At 41.6% G+C, this 18,522-nt stretch overlaps 1 protein-coding gene across 6 annotated transcripts in view; it reads right to left on the bottom strand.

The window, feature by feature from the left end:
• The window catches only part of HDAC9 (histone deacetylase 9), a 292,749-nt gene extending 282,997 nt beyond the window's left edge, over positions 1 to 9,752 (bottom strand). For all 6 annotated transcript variants that reach the window (XM_086742475.1, XM_086742474.1, XM_086742476.1 and 3 more), the window contains exons 1-2: positions 9,577 to 9,752; positions 8,203 to 8,268 (exon numbers count right to left, since the gene is read on the bottom strand). The gene's annotated coding sequence lies outside the window, so the exon portion shown is untranslated. The remainder of the gene's footprint in view (positions 1 to 8,202; positions 8,269 to 9,576) is intronic.
• Positions 9,753 to 18,522: the final 8,770 nt, after the last annotated feature.

Below are 18,522 nucleotides of genomic sequence, written 5' to 3'. Positions count from 1 at the left end.
AGCATGCAGATATTTTGATATCTGGGAAAATGTACCTAGAATCATGCCAAAATCTGTTAAATTATTTAAAGGTAATTGACAAAAGATGGCAAAGATGTAGATTTGTAGCTCTCCACTGCTTTGACAGTCTTTCTTAACTGTTTCAGCGTCTCTGGGCTGCCGTAATGACCACATGAGCGCTAAGAGTCTCTTAACCACTGCTAGCTGCAATCCCAGCTTCCATGCCCCCTGACATTTCTGCTCCTCGCTGGCAAAGAGATGGCTATACTACAGTCTTCCACAATGCATTTCTTCAGTAGATCTGAACCTTGAACAAGGCTTTCACAAGCTCTCCTTATAATGTTCTCTGTTTCTCCTGACACAAATAGCTCACTGAGAGGTGAAAATTTCACGTGCAAAGGTGACACCCTGACCTCATTACAGTCACTGGCAAAACTCCTCACAGGTAAGTAAAATCCTTGAGCATTTCAGTCAAGGTCCTACCACTGTTAATACCAGTGTCCTCCTCAGTAAATAATTTAGAAGATGCCCATTCCTATCACCTTCTTTTGAAATCTGCATCAAAATCAGCATCAATGACATGCATTAGCATGAACAAAAAGAATGGCTGATCAGCTCTTACAAGTCCTAAAAGAAGTCTCACCACATTAATAGGCTAGTATTGCTTCAGTCTCATGCATCTCACTGAAATGCAGTAAAAACCTAGTGTTACACATCCACTAATCACATAAATTCTGCATCTTTTTCACTAGTTTCTGATGAAAGTGTCTTGACCAAAAAAAGTACTTACTAACTTCATTTTCCAATCAAAGGGAAGCTTTGAACTCTTTTGTTCCAAATAGTTAAAAGATATCAATATTCAATAATATCTGAATATCAGGACTGTAACTTCTTTTTCTGTTTTAAAAAAAAATAAAAAATAAAAAGGAGTATCACCAGATGGAGTGGGAGACAAGGTGTATGTCACCGCATACAATAAATATAGATACTTTACATTCTTCCAAGAGACTTTGTGTAAGAAACTCAGATTTATTGAGAGCAGTTGAATATTCTCCTTAATACTCACTTCATTCATAGATCTTCATAAGAGACTAGTGTATTCAAAATAGGAGAACCAGCACCTCTAAAAGGCTTTACTCAGCTTTTCTTTGTTACTTTATGTTCAGTAGTGCTGTGTTCAGTGCAAATCATCCACCTTCAAGCAAGGATTGTACAGATGCAAGAGGAATGGACTGCTAGGCTGCTACTACAGACAGTATCTATAAATTAAAACTACATATACCATTTATAAATGAAAATATCTGACTCATATCTTGGTTTGGATTTCACTCCAAACTATTCACTCTTCTCAGCTCTGTAGCCCTGATTGCCACAGGATTGCATCTTGACCATGTCTTCACTCTGCTGCTGTTGATGAGATTGAACTTCAGTTCCCCTCTGCTTCCTATCTACTCTTATTTTTATGGAAGAAAAAATGAGTACACAGAGACCAAAAAGAACCCTAGAGCAACCTCCAGCTAAATCCCTGGCATGGATGATGGAGGTCAGCAGAGCAGATCTAACCCACATTAGAAGACTCTTTATGATCCAGTTTAGCTACTGAGTATTATTTTCCATATCAACTCACTGATCATTTATAATATGTTTTCAGAGAATATATAGAGTAACTATATCCCCCCCCAAAAAATCAGCTGCAATTCTAATGTGAAAGATCAAAATTCCACTTAGTTAATAGTACGGTTATTAATCAATGTTGGTTATATTGTCTGCCAAAAGAGGAAACATAAAAGATTAATGTGGTAACTGTATGTATTGTATATTGTCAGCATATTCCTCTAATTTAAGCTATATATGAGCAACCGAACAGCTACCTATCTAAGAATCAGGTAAAATGCCAATAATTTTGATATTTTACACACTAAACACAGTTACTATGAGCACGTGCCTTGGTTTCCATTTGGAATTTAGTGTTTCAATTTTTTTCCTCAGAAATTTTACATTCACGCCTGCAGTTCACCCACCTCTTGTCAAAGCAAGGTTTCAGTTCAATAGTTAGGCACCCTGGAGACTTAATGATAACTGTCAAAAACTTGAATAATTAGAGTTTTGTATAATTAAAAGCCTAGATATATAGAATGTCTGTGTCATGTCATTTTCTTCATATGCTTCTATAAAGGAGATAATTTAATGAAGTGTTTTAAAATACAATTCCAATGTCATATTACTTCCCTACTCCAAAATAACATGATTCAAAAACTTTTCTTATAAGAACTATTGAATAAACTGTTTTTCTATCTAAGCTCCAATAACAAATTCTTAAAAGCACATAATAGCTTGGATTAATTTTATGGTCTCAAGACAGTACAGTTCTGCTCAATACCTTAATCATGGATTTTCAGAATCTTGTGCTACTTACCATTTGGTATATTTACCAATACGAAGCTTTAGAGTTCCGCTTTACTTAGGCCCTAGACCTCACATGGAATACTGCATGCAGTTTTGGTGCTCGCAGTACCTGAAGGATGCCTCCTCCTGAGTCCATCACAAGCCACCAAGACAGCCAGAGGCCCAAGCACTTGCCCTATGAGAAGAAGCTGAGAGAGCTGAGCTTGTTCAGCTATAGATGAGAAGGCTTGGGGAGGGTGGGGGGGGTAACATCAGCCTGCCAGTGCCCATGCAGAGGTTACCAACAGGACGAAACCAGGCTCTTCAGAGACATGCATGGCTCAAGAACAAAAAGGCAACAGTCATTAATTTAAACTGGGAGGTTACTCAACATAAAGAAGAAAAAATTGCTAGGAGTATGATTAAGGATTGTGTCTGATTGTCCAGGGAGGTTGTGGAACCTCTTTCCTTGGAGGTTTTCCAGACAGAATTGGACAAATGCCTACACAATATGGTCTGAATTCTGTTGACTCCTCTGCTTTGACCAAAAGGTTAGACTATAGACCACCTAAGGTCCCTCACAACTTGAATGGTTCTGTGATTTAATGTAACCATGAGCATTACAAATAGTAACAGGAAATGAAACTTCTAGTCTGACCTGAATACATCCTACGACACACCAGTCAAGCTTTTTTAAAAAAGATATAGAGTATCACCACTTGGACAAGACGCTAATGAGATTTTGCATGTGAAGAGACTACCATTCTGGTCACACTTTCTGAAGAAATATAAATTCAGATTGAAAAGGATACAGAGAAGGACACAAAGATATCTGAAGGAACAGAGATGTTCTTACACGAAAGTAAACTGGAACAGTAAACTCAGGCTGATTAAATGAAGGCTCAGAGGATGTATGATTTCTGTCCGACTGAAGAGTAAAATCAGGAAAGTTATCACACAATTTGTATTTAAACAGGTATAAATTGGCCATGTACCAATCTATTAGCACACTTACCTAGACTTCTAATTACAAGTCTGCAAGTATCTTTACATTCCTTCTTGATTTACTTGCAGAGTTTATAGCTGATGACACACATCAACTCCAATAATAAAAGTTTCTTTTGAGGGGAAAAAAAAGAGAGAGAGGGGAGAAGATAAAAATATTTTTTAAAACAGAAAAAGGGAAAGGGAACTGGCAAAGCAGAAGGAGCAAAACTCCCTCCAATGGCTAATCAAAAGAGAACTAACAGGGTCCCACCAATAAGCATCCTCTCCTAAGTGTCCTCTCCAGTGCATCAGGTGGTCCCCCATATTACTTTTCCCACAGAAACTATATAGACTTCCTCATGATCTGTTCAAATTCCCTAATGCCTGTCCCCACTGATGATGCTATTAGCACTGATTGGAGTAGTCTTTGATCAGAGGCTGGTGTTGCAAGCTAACTGGCTGTTAAACTTTGCATATATTATTGGGCAACGCTTATCAGGTCTTTCTCCTAATGCAAACTAAAAGCTGCAGAAAACACTGTAAGAAAAGGATGGTGAAAAAAGAGTGACTCTTAGACCAGCGTCAATCACTTCTCATGGGAAACCTGACTAAACAGTAGTATCAAGATGTGCAGATGCAAGGCCATGAGAACAACAGTACAAGACCAATAGCATGAGGACAGCAAGACAAAGACTGCCCAAGCAGCTTTGGTGAAAGGTCACAGAGCTGCAAGGGAAAGGCAGAGTACAGAGCTGCAAATGGAAGACCTCTGGGACTGCAAAACCAAAGGCACTGTGCAGCACACCACCTTCTTTATGAGTAAGTTCAGGCTCAAATCTTCTCATATCTTGCACGCACACAAGACTGACTTATCCTTCAGGGTTGCTGATTTTTCTAGTGGACCGGGCACCACCTTTTCAAGACTCTCATTAGACAAGGCCTTTTTTTCTCTTCAAATTTAGAATGGCACAGCGACAGAAGCTGGACTCAGTGACCATGACGGTAGAGACTCACACATGCTTAGCTTGAGCCAGGTACGGGACTCAAGTCTGAACAAAGTCCCAAGAGTGACACAGCCATCCATTCCAGAGAAAGAGCACTCTGTATCTTGAACAGAAATGAACTTAAAACCAAGTGTCCTGGCTCTGGCTAGGATAGAGTTAATTTTCACCTGAGCTAGGAGAGGAACTGGAGCTGCTGGCACCTCTGGCTGGGGGACACAGCTGGGATAGTTCACTGATCAGCCAACAGCTGGGATAGTTTACTCAAATTAGCCAAAGGGCTGTTCCATCCCTCATGAAGTCGTGATCAGTTTATCAGTGAGGAAGGTGCTGAGGGGAGGTCTTCTGCTACTTGGAAGGAAGCTGAGCAGTGGGATCTGCTGTGAGCTATTGTAATGTAAATTATGTGCTTCGGTATTTTCTGCTATTGGGTTTTGTTTGTTTGCTTTCCATCTCTGTTTTCTTCTCTTCTACTTTTTTTTTTTTATCTCAACCCACAAATTTTGCCTTCTTTTCTTCACCAGTTCTCCTCTCTGCCCCACTGGAGGGTGGGGGGAGTGAGTGAGAGACAGCGTAGCTTGGTCCTGAGTAGGGCTAAACTATGACAGTTATTTTAGTGCCCAACGTGAACAGGTAGATGCATGAAGAGGGCTGTGGCCCATGGAGGGCTCATGCTGGGGCAGCCAGTTCCTGAGGGACTGCACCCTGAGGAAAAATGACCCATGCTGGAGCAGTTCACAAAGGACTGTTGCCTGTGGGAGCACCCCATGCTGGAGCAGGGGAGGACTGTGAGGAGTTCTCCCCCTGAGGAGAAAGGAGTGGCGTAAAGCAACATGTGATGAACTGACCATAAACCCCCATTCCCTCTTCCCCCCTGTGCAGCTCGGGGAGGGAGAAGGAGGTAGAGATAATTGAACATGAAGTTAAGTTTGAGAAGAGGGAGGGGTGGGGGGAAGTTGTTCTGTTCTCTTCCACATTATCCTGCTTTGGTTTTAATAATACATAAATAGTTTTCCCCCAAGTCAAGTCTGTTTTGTCCGTAATGGTAACTTGAATGATCTCTCCCTATCCTTAACTCAAACCTCAAGCCTTTTTGTTGTATTATCTCTCCTCTGTTGCCTTGGGGGTTGGTGGGAGTGAGAGAGAGACTGGACAGTCTGGTCCTGAGCGAGGCTTAACTATGACAAAAAGACTGAGAGTCTCAGCGCATAAATCAAAAGAAGAGATACAGAATCCAGCATCTTCTACTCCAAGATTGAAGAGCTAGGGACAAATAAGGGACAGTGCTCATCTTCTTACAGGCACTTCTGAGCTACCTTCACTGAAGTCCATTTCATTTCCTTAAACAAAAACAGTTTACATTTATGCAAGGGCTTTAAAACTAAACAGTCCTCATAGTTATTAGACATTGTATAGAAACTTTGACAATGTATCATGATTTATGAGTGACAAATGCTAACATTAATGTTGAAAAAGACCATTAACAATAAATTACTAGAAACCAAGAAGAAATATTAGCATCTTACTACTTTCCTGGCTCATAATCTACATAACACACTGAAGCAATGCTAAAGACAAGTAAACATCTGATCTTAAAGGCTGTGTAACAAAACTTTTCTATCACTTTTCCTGATAAAGGAATTTCTAAACTGCATAATTTTACCTTGCTGACCTTGAATGTGTAAGCATGTAGGGAAAATAAAACCCAATCAAACCAAAGATCCATTTAGCTCAAGATCTTGTTCCCAGATGCCCAACAGCAGCTGAGAACAGAAAAGTTCAAGTTGGGGATTTTAAGACGGCCTCAAAGTATTGAAACATTATTCTTTAACAGCAGTTAAGTACTGCTTCGCTATAATTTTTAAGCTGTTTAAAAACAAAGCTGTAGATTAGCATGTATAAATAAACTTTGTAGTATTATAAAAGTGGTAATAAACACAACACTAGAGCAGTCTTACCCAGCATGCGCTGATGTTCACGATATAATGCATTCATTACAAATAAGTTACATCAAATAAGAGATAAATACTTTTGTCATATATGATCATCTTAATCTAAAAACTCAAAACCAAAAGGAGCAAATGAAAGGTGATTTCATCAAGCAATGTTAGCTCTAAAATGCCTTACTCGCATATCAGTTTCAGTAAACAATCTAACCTTAAGTGATTCAGCAAGGCAACTTTCTCTGAAAAAACTGCTTACTTCTCTGAAAATCACTACTGAAACCTTGAAGCATGACAAATATCTTTTAACATTGAATAGTCCAATGTTCTGTCTTTACATGAGAGTCATCTTTAATTTAACTCATCAAATGTATTACGTACCTTTCTACTTCAGAACATTTTCCTATACACTCTTGAAGAGACTGGAAAATACTCATTCTTTTAACTTTAATTTCTATGGAAAGTTAATTTCATGTAATCAGTATGCATATAGGACATAACATATAATCCTCAGAAAATCTGGCCCAAATCTCCTCTGTAAAAGGGAAAAAACCCCCACTCCTGAGATATACTCAGCTCTCTTAGCTACGTGATTCAGCTATGACCAGGCTGTAAACCAGAATTACTTTCTATTGCAGTTTGTATATACATCTCCTAAGTAGCTTTAAATTAGCTAGTCTGAATATTGATGAATATAAAAAGACAATAGTACATGCAGTCTGGTAAATATGTGCTTAATTTACCATTCTGGAGAAGACAAGGCTACATCCCAACTGTTTTGTCCTTTTTCATTGGTTACAGTTGTTCACATACAACAGGAGTTGATTATTTTCAAAACTATGTTTCTCCATCTAAGCATTAGTTGAATACTAAGAAACTAACTATTCCAACTACATTCAGTCACCCTCGATATTCATAGTAATTCATACCAGGATTCATATCATTTTCATTATGGGTAAATATGAACTTGATCAATATTTTCAGTAGGCAAATTACATTTTCAACAGCAGCTTCTATGGGACTATCTCAGGTAGTCAGCTGAAAAACTGAAAATTATTTTCCACTTTAAATGCTTTTTAGAAAGTACATAGTTTCTATAACTGAATCTCTTCTTAATGTTATCTTCTATTACAAAATTTGAAAATATATATGCCACTCAATCACAATATTATCTTTTTTTTTTTCCCAGAAAAGTCCTAATAGGAACAACTGCACCAAATGAAGCACATACTGGAACTTTCACTAGTGAAGGCACTATTTCACTTCTGTTTTTAAACTGCTCTGGGCACAGAAGATGGTGGTAAACAGAAGATACATAACAGTTTACAAACGACTATTCCTTGTTCATCCTGTAGACCGCTCTTCATTTGTGGAAAAGCAGGTTAATGGAAAACCAAACACTACTGTTTTCAGAACTGGCATTTTAATGTTAGCTTGAAAATATTTGGGTGTATTATACATTCATAGACTTTGATACCAAAATATAAAGGAATCTGACATGGAGAACAGGGTTTTGGGTAGACTTAACTAACTATGGTGTTGCATTTGCATCAACTTGGTCACCCAGAAGTATAGTGGTGTGTTTTTCTCTTTTTCAGAATTCTGGACTGACAATGACATTTTCATAGAGAAGAGAGCTAGTTCAATATTTATATGAAGAAGCTGGCACCAGTGGTAGGTAAATATGACTGACTGCACCTTTTCTCTGGGACCGTGATACATTTTTTCCCAGTGTTTTGGATCACAGCTCTGTCATTGTAATTAAAAAGAGGTGTTAAAATGGTGGATTATTTGCATCATTGATAGTGGAAAGTTATAAATAGTTGAGACCTATCTATTTTATACAAATAACAATGCAACTGAAGTGTATGAAGGGATGGCATTACCTTCCAAGACTGCTCCGGTATTACGACAGAGAACAAGCCTGCGTTTCTCTGAACAAAGTAGGCGTCCTGGGTACAAAACATATGTGGGCTGGGGCCATTGATACAGGAATGCATTAGACACGAGAGAAAATTTAGAAACATTCAATAAAAAGATAATTTTAAATATCTTCAACACATCTGGTGAGGCTGTTGAGGAGCTGGAGGAGGGAGATGACAGAGGTGAAATAGGAGAGGGCATTTGAAAAACCTTAATGTGAAATACCTTCCTTTTTTGTTGATGAGTTCTCAACAGAGCTTACAGGCCTTTGTGAGCTTGCAAATTAAATCCTGAATAACTGTCACTAAATTATTCTTCTGTCACAGAAAACAAAATGTCAAGGAACTAAAGCTGACAATGTTGAAAGATAAGTATGTTTAAAATTCCTCGGTTTCTGTGTCGGTGCTTGTTCTGTGCTGTTTGTGACAGCGATTCTCAAAAGCTTTTGCATCAGAAAAGAACATTCATGCATTTTCATATGTCAAAAGGTCTCACAATTCGCTTTGCTACTTCTTTCTCGATTTTCAGCTTGTTTTTCCCTCTTAAATTCTCACGTAGTTCAACAGCAGTTTAGAGGTTCAGTAGACCTCTTCCACTTAAAAACACAAACTGCCGTGGCTCAGTGTGAATCTTTCAAAGATGAATACGCATTTTGCAATACGCGCAAGTAATACCTGCTTTTTTTCCTGTAACAGTGACAAGCGCAAATGATTACCGATGGCCATCCTATTCCATTTCAGATCAAAATTCAGACATTTTGGGTGACTCAAAACAGCCATCCCCTGATCGCCAACCACCCGTCCCATGCCCGACGCTGTTAACCCACAAGCAGCCCCACCGAGGGGTACTCATACCGCTTTGCCCCCGCAAACACGGTCACACCGAGCTCCGGTCGCGCACCCGGGACGGGGGTCTAGCCGCCCCTCGTCCCCGGCAGCTCCCGGGTCCGAGGGCCGCTCCCCGCCGCCCACCTGTCCGGTCCCCGCTCCTCCCGCCGCCCTCCCGCAGCTCCCCGCTCCCCAGCCGACCCCGGGGGCCCGCACCGTCCCTCCCCGCCCGCCGAAGCTCCGGGCAGGGCAGACGCACGGAAAACTCCTCTCCCACTCACGCTCCCGCGAAACGAAACTTGCCAGTGGAGGGGGGTGGGGGGGGGAAACGGCCGCCTCGCTCGCCCCGACACGGCCCAACTTCCCGAAACCTCCCCAAAGGTCCCACAAAACCCACCCCGGCGAGCCAAGGACACCGGCCGGGCAGCGGGACCGGCCGGCCCCCACGGCCCCGCGGCGGGCGGAGCAAAGGGGAGCGGAGCGGAGCGGCAACCGACCGGTGCCACTCACCTTCCCGCGCCCCCGCCTTTATCTCTTCGCCCGCGGGCTGCAACTTCCAGTCCTTCCCCCAGCTGCCATCTTCCGCGGGAGAAGGCACAGATCGGGGAGGAAAAGTTGCGGCGGCGGCCGCCTGCGGGGCTTAGGTGGCCATAGCGCCGGCGGGCAGCAGAGCCGGCGGCGGGGCGAGCCTGTGCCGAGCCTGTGCCGAGCGTGGCGGGCGGGCGGGCGGGGCGGCGGCAGCTGGCGAGGGGCTGGGCGCTGCGCTCGCAGCCCGTGGCGACGCGAGGAGGATTTGCTAAAAATACCCGCACCGCGGGGGGGGGGGGGGGGGTGGCGGGGGGAGGCTGCCGGGCTGCGCCGCGCTCCCCGCTGCGGCCGCTGGGGGCCGAGCCGGGCCGTGCCGGGTCAGGCCGGGCCGGGCCGCGGTGGGGCGCCGAGGGGCGCCTCGCCCGGGCGGAGGGGCAGGGAGAGTCAAGGGAAGCGTTCCGGGCACGAAGCCCGACAGACTGCGGCCCGGCTGCCACGCACGGGGTCAGCGGCGACCGGAGGGCGCGGCCCGCTGAGGGGAGCAGCGGTGCCCGGACCCCCGCCTGCGCCCTGACTCCCCCGTCTCCGCCTCGGGGCTCTGCGGGTGCCGGTAGACGCGGGAGCGCGGCGGCCACGGGCGGCCGGAAAGGCTCCGCCGCGGGCCTGTGAAGGCAGGGCCCGCACGGCGCTCCCCGCCGCGCCCCCGCCCGGCCGGGCCAGGCCTGGACCCCGCGGGGCTTTCACCGCCTCCCCGCGGGGACTGGCGGGCGGCCGGTTGCGGAGGAGCCGCTCGGCTGTCTGGCGGCCCTCGCCGCCCTTCAGCCCTGAGGGGAGGGGATGCACCTGCGTCTCTCCCCGCTCCCCTGACAGCCCAGGAGGAGGTGTGCGGGGCCCCAGGAAAGGCCGGCCAGGCCCGGTGGGGCGGAGGGAGGACGCGCGGCTTCCAGCGGGTCTCTGGCGTTCGTCAGCGGGAGAAAGTGTGCGGGGTGCTGCTGGGTCCTCGCCTGGTAGGTGCTTCTGTTCCCTTGGGCTGTCGCATCCTGAGATGACTGCACGGCTCCCCAGCGCTGCTTTCCCCTCATTGGCTTTTTGGCGGTCTTGACATTTCTTAGCATCTTCAGGTACAGGATGCCCATCTTTCTGAACACGTTAGGTCTCTTCGGTAATGATTAACAGTCTCCTGTTATGTTTTATACGGCACATGAAGCACTTTCATCTGTGGAATCTGTCTTAATCCCTTTTATTTCTAACCTAAACTTACAGATAGATTTCTTCATTGCTTGGGAGAGAAGGGAGTGTTTCCTTTTATTTCTCCCTTTCCAGGTAAAGATTACACTCAGAGCAGTTTAGTTCTTGGAAATCTAAGCAATAAATAAAAAAAAAAATCATTAGCTATCTTCCACTTTAAAGCTTTGGAATTTGCATTTGTATTTATATATATTCCACGTATTACCATAGTAGTTTCACACCGTGTTTTACTAATTTTTAAAATATTTTTGGGATTTATTGTACTTATTCTTTCCACTGTATTGTTTTCAGATGTTAGCTTTTCTGAAACAAATGTTGTTGTTTCCAAGACTGGTGAAGAACTAGTTAAGACTAAAAGGTAAAGCTAGAGACTAAAGAAAGATTTGGAATTTGGGCCTGAATGTCATTGATTGCTCAAGGGATACAACAGATGAAAACTCAGCTGTGGTAAGCAGTGGTTTTTTGTGACCCTCAAAAAAACTCACTTCTTAAAATCAGAAGTAAAACTGTGTCTGCGTGTGTTTCAACTTGGAGAGGAATCTCATTTGTTTGTTTAGTTTTGTGTTTTAGTTTGGGAATCAGTTTCAGTGGTATTTATTGCTAGACGTTAAGTCATGGAGTGCCACGTGACAGACCTAAGCCCAAACTGGCTAATGAAATCGCACAGCACTGTTTATCTGACAGATCGATACGCTGCAAACTGATAGATACGTTTGTTTCACTGTGTACTCTTGTCCTCCGTCTACTCATAGGAAGCATTGGCATTATAATCATGTTCTAAAAGACTAGCCACTGTTCTAATGCTATGTTGGGAGCTCCTGAATTTATACTGGAAAATAACAAGCATCTCGTGAGACGCCTTCCATGGTTTTGGTTACTGCTGTGCTTCCCCTGCTCATTTCCTGGTAATATTCAGGCAGGCTTTATCTTGCTTTTGCTGCATCTAGTATTGCTATTCCATTACTACATTATCTGCTCCTAATCCTACTGACCAAAAAATGATTTATAGTCTTGACTGATTTGCCAGAGTGAATGTGTGTAGCTCTTCTTTCAAATGTAGCGTTTCCCATTTTATCACTGTCTTTCTGAGTTATTGCAAACATTTACTGAAAGTCATGGGGGTGAGGAAAGAATGTGGAATGCCTGCATTATAATTTATAAGTTTAATTTATAAAACCTGAGATGAGGTGCTGAAATCCTTAAAACATTCTCATCCCTGAAAAGAGACTTGCATCGTCCTTGCAGCTTCATCTCTGCCACATCGTGAAGTGGTGTCTGCTGACCATAAGGGCTATGATGCCCTTCACATACTCTCTAATTTACAATAACTGGATTTTTGAATGGAAAAGGCTTGCGTATTGATCAACAGAAGATCAGTAAGGTCATTTTTGGAATTTTCCAAAACACAAAAGGTTTTGGAAACCACACTGGAACAGAAAAATTGTCTTCCCCATAGTTCCTCGCTTAAGGTAGTGCCTAGTGAAGGCACTAGGAGAAAAAAACATTAACTTTCTTTTAATTTTTTTTTCTCTCCAGTCAAATAGAAACACTGAAAATATTGAAAACAATGAAAAAACTAATAAATACAAAACTCTATAGCATTCAGTAAACCAATTCTCACATTGAAAAGTATTTTAATATCATTAATACTGTGGATAAATAGCTTTCAGAAGTTCCATGCCTTCACTGGAAACTACCTTAGGTATTAAGGAGGCGCTGAGGTATAACAGCTCATCAAGCAGTACTTAAGACTCATCAAGCTGTGAGCAATTCTCTCACTATGATACTGAAAGGAAACATGTAGGATGTTCTGTACTGTGTAACCATTAAAATTAAAACCATTCTATGATTCTTTGAAATTAATACAGTACTCAGTTATGTCCCTTTCCAATCCAGTTCATAAACCATCCTTTCACAAAAACTGAAACCGGTCGAGATGAACAGAAAAAAAATCCTTAACATTTAACAAGACCAAACTGTGCTTCCAGCATACACGTGCTTGTTAACTTGTGGATCTGAATAAGATGGAAATAACACTTGTCTGTGAAAATCGTTGGGAACAAAAGCTAAGTCTGCCCCATTAGCTGATGTTATATGCCAGCTCTTTGCTGAAATGATCAGTTCTTTTGGATGTGTTTCTGTTCCTCAACTGCCAGACAGCAGATCCTTTTCATTATCTCTGGCAGTCAAGAGGCTTGAATCATTCTTCTTGGGTGTAATCTTGCAACACACCTGTGCTTCTAGTCACATCCAGAGCAGACTGACAGAGTCTGCTCTGTACTGTCTGCTCTGTCAGCAGTACTTTACAGAGGTGATTCTTAAATTCAGCTTGAAGTTCAAGGAGGCAGCCACTTATTTGCTGAGTAAGATGAATAAACACCCCAAAACTTACCTGCTGTCTGTTCCTTAAGTTCCTGTCCAGCTTTCAATGGAACACGCAGCTCTGCTTGTTGTCTTCAAAGTTCCGAGAAGTTCAAGTCATACTGTACTCCTGTAGAAATCAATACCAGCTGCCTCTCAATTGTCCCCTTATAGGGCTAGATCCTTCCGATGCTCCAGATCACTTTTTTAAAATGGAATTAACAGACTTGATACCTAGCACGTTGCACAGATCATCCATGCACCACGTACCTGAAAAATGTGGCCCTTCTCACCAGCATTGTGCAATTCTCTATGTATGCTTTATATATGTATTAATGCTTACAAGAGTATCTGCTGTTGCAATTATTTGTATTTTACTAACAACATTTGCATTAAGTCCTCTGAAATGTTAAGATTTGTCTTATGCAAGAAAAATGTTCAAATCTGGTGAGGGGAAGGGGTGTAACTTATTTGTGATGTCTATTAATTTGACTGAGAATTAGTTAAAAGGTCTTCTGTTGGGTAAGACTGCTAGCCTTTTAGTAAGTAGCTTGCTCAGTGGCTCGTAAACATTAAAATTTTACATGTTTCAGATTGGGTATAATTGTTGATTTTGTTTACAGAAAGTGTTTGCTTTTTTCCTGAAAAAAAAAAGATCAGTGGTTTAGCTGATCAGACAGTTCTACGCAATTTGTAAATAACCACTTAACTGCTACAGAAGTAGGCAATCTGAATAAATCAACATAGATGCCAACATTTTAAGGACAATAAGGAATTTTGTGCTAACAATAAAAAGTAGTTTTATATATATTCTTAAATGTCTCATTAAAAGATATTTCCTGCACACTGGAGATAATTTAATGTATGATTAGCTCTTTCAGTGCCCGGGCTTTTAGGAATGTATACACATACCTACATTTGATAGGATTATTCAGGTGGTTAAAATTAAACATGTTATTACCCCCTTTTTTTAGAGCCAGAGGTTAGCCAATATTTGGAAATTTGTGGGCTATTTCTCAGAAACATGATAGAATCGAGTGGTTTTTGATCCCGGCCTATTTGCATGCAGAAAATATAAACAAATCTTGTTTCCTTGGACGAGGTAAGTTGTGAAATGAGTGACCGAACTGGGCTGCTTGCTCGTAATGCCAAGCCTGCACAGAATCTTCCTGCAGCAGCACTGTGCCCCCAAAGTGGTTCTTTCACTCCCATAAAGCAAAGGTTTTTAAGTGCCCCCTAATGCTGTGGTGAACTGTGCAGAGCTTGCATTCCTTCATATGAAAAGAGGATCTGAATACAAGGCTTGGATGTCTGTTGAAAGATTTTCCATTAGCTTTGGACTAACTGGAGCTGAAGCTGAGCCCTGTCCTTGCTTTCCAATACTGCCCTTCACTCTTGATCCTGCATCTGCTTCTGTCCTGATTCTAAACACCCCTGACTGTTGCAGTCTTGCCTGCTTTTTGTCTGGATCCCTTTTTCCCATTTTTTCTGCTGCTGAGGTGCCAAATTTTCTAAAATTGTATTGAAGGCATTGCTATGTCCTATTATGCTGGTGCACATGACCTCTCAGGTGTCCTAAACCTGCTCTGATCTCTGACCTTGTCCTTTGCTCGTTCTGAACCCAGTGTCTTTCCTGAAGTCATCCAACAATAGACTCCAGCGATTGTCTTATCCGGAGTCTTGCTTAGGCTGATCAGCAAGTTCGTCACTCTGTGCCCTGTTTACATATTCCCACTGTTTTCTTGCTGTCTTCTTGATTTACTGATGTCCTTGTTTCTTCCTGGCATACAAGATACAGTTCCACCAAAGGAGGGCATTTGTATTCACATCTCATTGTACAAATCTCAGCATAAGGGTCTGAGCAACCTTTTCAGCCATGTCATGCTGATCCACACTTTGGAAGGTAGCTTCTATTCTTTGCCATTACTAAGTTAGCAGGCATTAAAGTATTCCTTCACTTACCCTGAATAGAAAATGGATTTTATCCAAACAAGGATAGATCATAACTATATCAAGAACTGCCCACAGATCATAAATATATCTGGCTTACAAAATTCCAGATGCATTAGTCTTTGTAAAAGTGCTTAATAATTACAGAAATAAAAGGCCTGGCCTTTGCACTTGGTGTGTCTTATTCATTGCTCATGATTGCTGTTAGAAGGGAAAGAATGTTATAGGTGAATTTCTTTAGTTCCTAATTGAAAAAACAAGCCATGTTTTAGTTGCGAAGAGGAACTCTCTGAGGAACACCCTGTCATTAAACCTGACCAGATCGTGCTTGAGTGGACAATTGCATCTGGTTTTGTCATGTACTTATCACAATTAACTGCCTTAGCAGATAATACGTGATTCTGAATGAAGGAGTGAGCCTGAAATTACACAAATCTTTCTCACTATAATGAATCATCAGGTAGGATTTTTTTCAGCTCTCTGCTTTATCTTTTTTTTTTTTTTATTATCCCACGCTCTGTAGTGATGACAGGGTTGTGATGGAGAACAGGCAGAAGTTACTGCTGGGAGCCTCTGTCAGTAAGCTTAATGCAGGCAGCTTGGGCCTGGTGATGATTCATTGATGATTAAGTGCAATGAGCATCTCCATGTGAGTACCTGAGCACGTCATTTTCTGGATGAGGGGGACCAAACAACTTTGTAACATTATTATTCCTTCCTATGATTTCTTACTTCTTGCTCTGAAATGTCAATATTTGGTAGTTTTTCTTGCCTGAGATACCATAGCTTAGGACCAGGGCAGTATGAACCATGATGTCCATGAAAAGAGAGCTGTTCCTGCAGAGTTCTCAGCCATGAGGAGTGGTTATCATTGACTTGGTCTTGGCTTTTCCAGCTAGGGTAGATGAGCTGTGCTGTAGATGTTTTTGTTGTCTCAGTTGACTTAAAGATAGATTCTATTGTCATGGCCACTCCACTGTTAAACAGATAATTACACAGACATAGGATAGCTTAGTAATAACATTTGATATTAACATTCAAATACATATTTCTTATTATTGATTGACTTTTGCCACTATGGAAAGCTATTGCTGAAATAAAAATTGGCATACAACTTCTAGGCAGGTAGTGATGGAAGAGAAGGGGCTTAGTGCCCCTTGTCTTTTATGAACTTTTGCAAATGCAGTATACGCTCCGCCCTCATAGGTGCTCCTGTCAGGCTGTGTAGCTCCTCTTTCAATTTAAGGTAGGGCTGCAGGCACCCTGCTATTATCAGTTTCTACTTCGCGATAACCTTGTCAGCTCCCTTTTGGTATTCACGTATTATCAACCAAATAACAGCAGTTTCTGAAAATGACCAGTTCCATTTACATTTCCTAATCTGTTGAAAGGAAAAACGTTTGTGACTGAGTAAGAGAAGGAAGGAGCTGTCAACCCTGTTTTGTGATTACTGCCCACAAATGTTCTCACATTTTGCTTTTAAAAAGTGTTCTGACAAAAATATTAGCACTAATAGTACAGTATGCATATGTTCTCAGAGTATAAATAGTGCAACTTCATCTCACGAGATAGCTCAGGGCTCTATCAAACAACTTTAACGAGGTTTGAGGTTGCTCAGCGCTTCATCGCGGGCGCTCAGCACGCAGAAGGAAGGTGACATGCTAAACTGGTAATCAGGTGAGGTACAAAGCATCATTCGCTCTTGTCCCAGCCAACGGCAGTCACAGAGCCTTGGTGCCTGCAGGATCAAGCCTTTTCTTCTCCAATGAATGTGAAAAAAAGTTTCTTTCTCTATCACACTGTATCAGCATCCCCCAACAGATGCATCCTACAATCAGCAATCTGTATCAGCATCCTGCTTTCACACAAGGTGTGAAACTCATTTGCCCTAACTTGGATGACTGCATTACCCTCAGCCCCCTGTTCTGGCAGCAGAGAGAAATAGCTCCAGAGAACAACTCTTCTTTCAGATGTGGGTGCCGAAAATTAGGTGAGATATACCCCACCCAAGGTATCCACTGTTGTATATTCATTCTATACAAGATTTCTTTTTATTACAGGAAGTATTACAAGGGAATTTTTATCAGGCAAGTTGACAGAAAAAAAGCCCATCTCATTTACAGACCACCAAGAAGAGACATGACTACTCTTACATAACTGGTGTATTTGTAAAGTTAATATTAATTTACAAATGCATATGCCATCAAGGCGATGCATTGTGTTCAAGGTTATAAAATGGATACTCTTTCTAAAATTGCAGTGTTTTGCAATTTAAACACTACAGGATGACGTGGACACTGACAACACTAATGCATTTGATTTAGAGTCACTGATATGCTCCTGACAAATCTGAGAGTGACAAAAATTATCTCAGGGGAAAGTCAGAAATGGTAATTAACAAGGAGTGTCTTTTACATACAAAAAAATCCCGTTAGAAATTAGCTGATTTAAAATATTCCAGTCTAATTTTTTGTGTTGTCTACTGTGTTACAGTCTTTTCTTTTTGGTTGTTCTCCACAATTATTACCTCTCAGCTAAAGAAATTCAAGAAATGTTGCTGACAAGGGGCCCAAGTTTAACTTTTATCAGCCTACCATTTCTTTTGCACATAATTGAATAACTTTGTAGAGGTCACAGGTACTTACTGTACTGCATGAATGCCCAGTTTCTGAACGATTTCATGCAATATATAGTAGTACCCTGAAGAGAAAAATGTACTTACTCACTGAATACCACCTATTCTGTAGGAGTAAAATATTCTGGGTTTTGGAGGCTTATATATTTTTTGTGGTAATGATTATTAAAGCATTATGCAGTACAGCGTAAAATCTTGTAAGTTTTATAATATATAATATATATTAATATATTATATTTTATAATACAATATTATTATAATATAGAATAGCATATTATATGTTGATATATTATGTTTTATACAACATATGTGCATGTGATAAGATGTATCACATATGATTTCTAACATGTAGGGATATCATATATATGTATATCTATTGATACGTAAGTATATATAAATGTATTTATAATATTTAAGCATGCACGTGCAGATATATTCCACGTTACAGCTGAGAGTTGGAGAGAAAGTCTCTCTGTCTCTCTCTCTCTGCCCCCCGGCCCTGCACAAAGTGAGAAATTTAATCTCAACTTCCTGCAGTCTTTTTCCTGGAAAAAAAGGAATTCAGGAATGTAACAAAATTCACCTGTACATAACCTTTGAAACTCCTCCTATTCCACCGAGTCGCAGTACTAGAATTGCATGAGAAGAAAAATAGACAAAGCCTGTTCTTTCTATATTTCTGTCTTTGTATGTAAGACAGAGGAACTATGATCTCTGCCCCAAATCTTTTCTGC

This window comes from Chlamydotis macqueenii, chromosome 2 (assembly GCF_036417535.1).
Source record: "Chlamydotis macqueenii isolate bChlMac1 chromosome 2, bChlMac1.mat, whole genome shotgun sequence".
NCBI classification, from domain to species: Eukaryota; Metazoa; Chordata; class Aves; order Otidiformes; family Otididae; genus Chlamydotis; species Chlamydotis macqueenii.
Note: the sequence above shows the minus strand (reverse complement) of the source record. Positions and strands in the feature narration are given on the sequence as shown.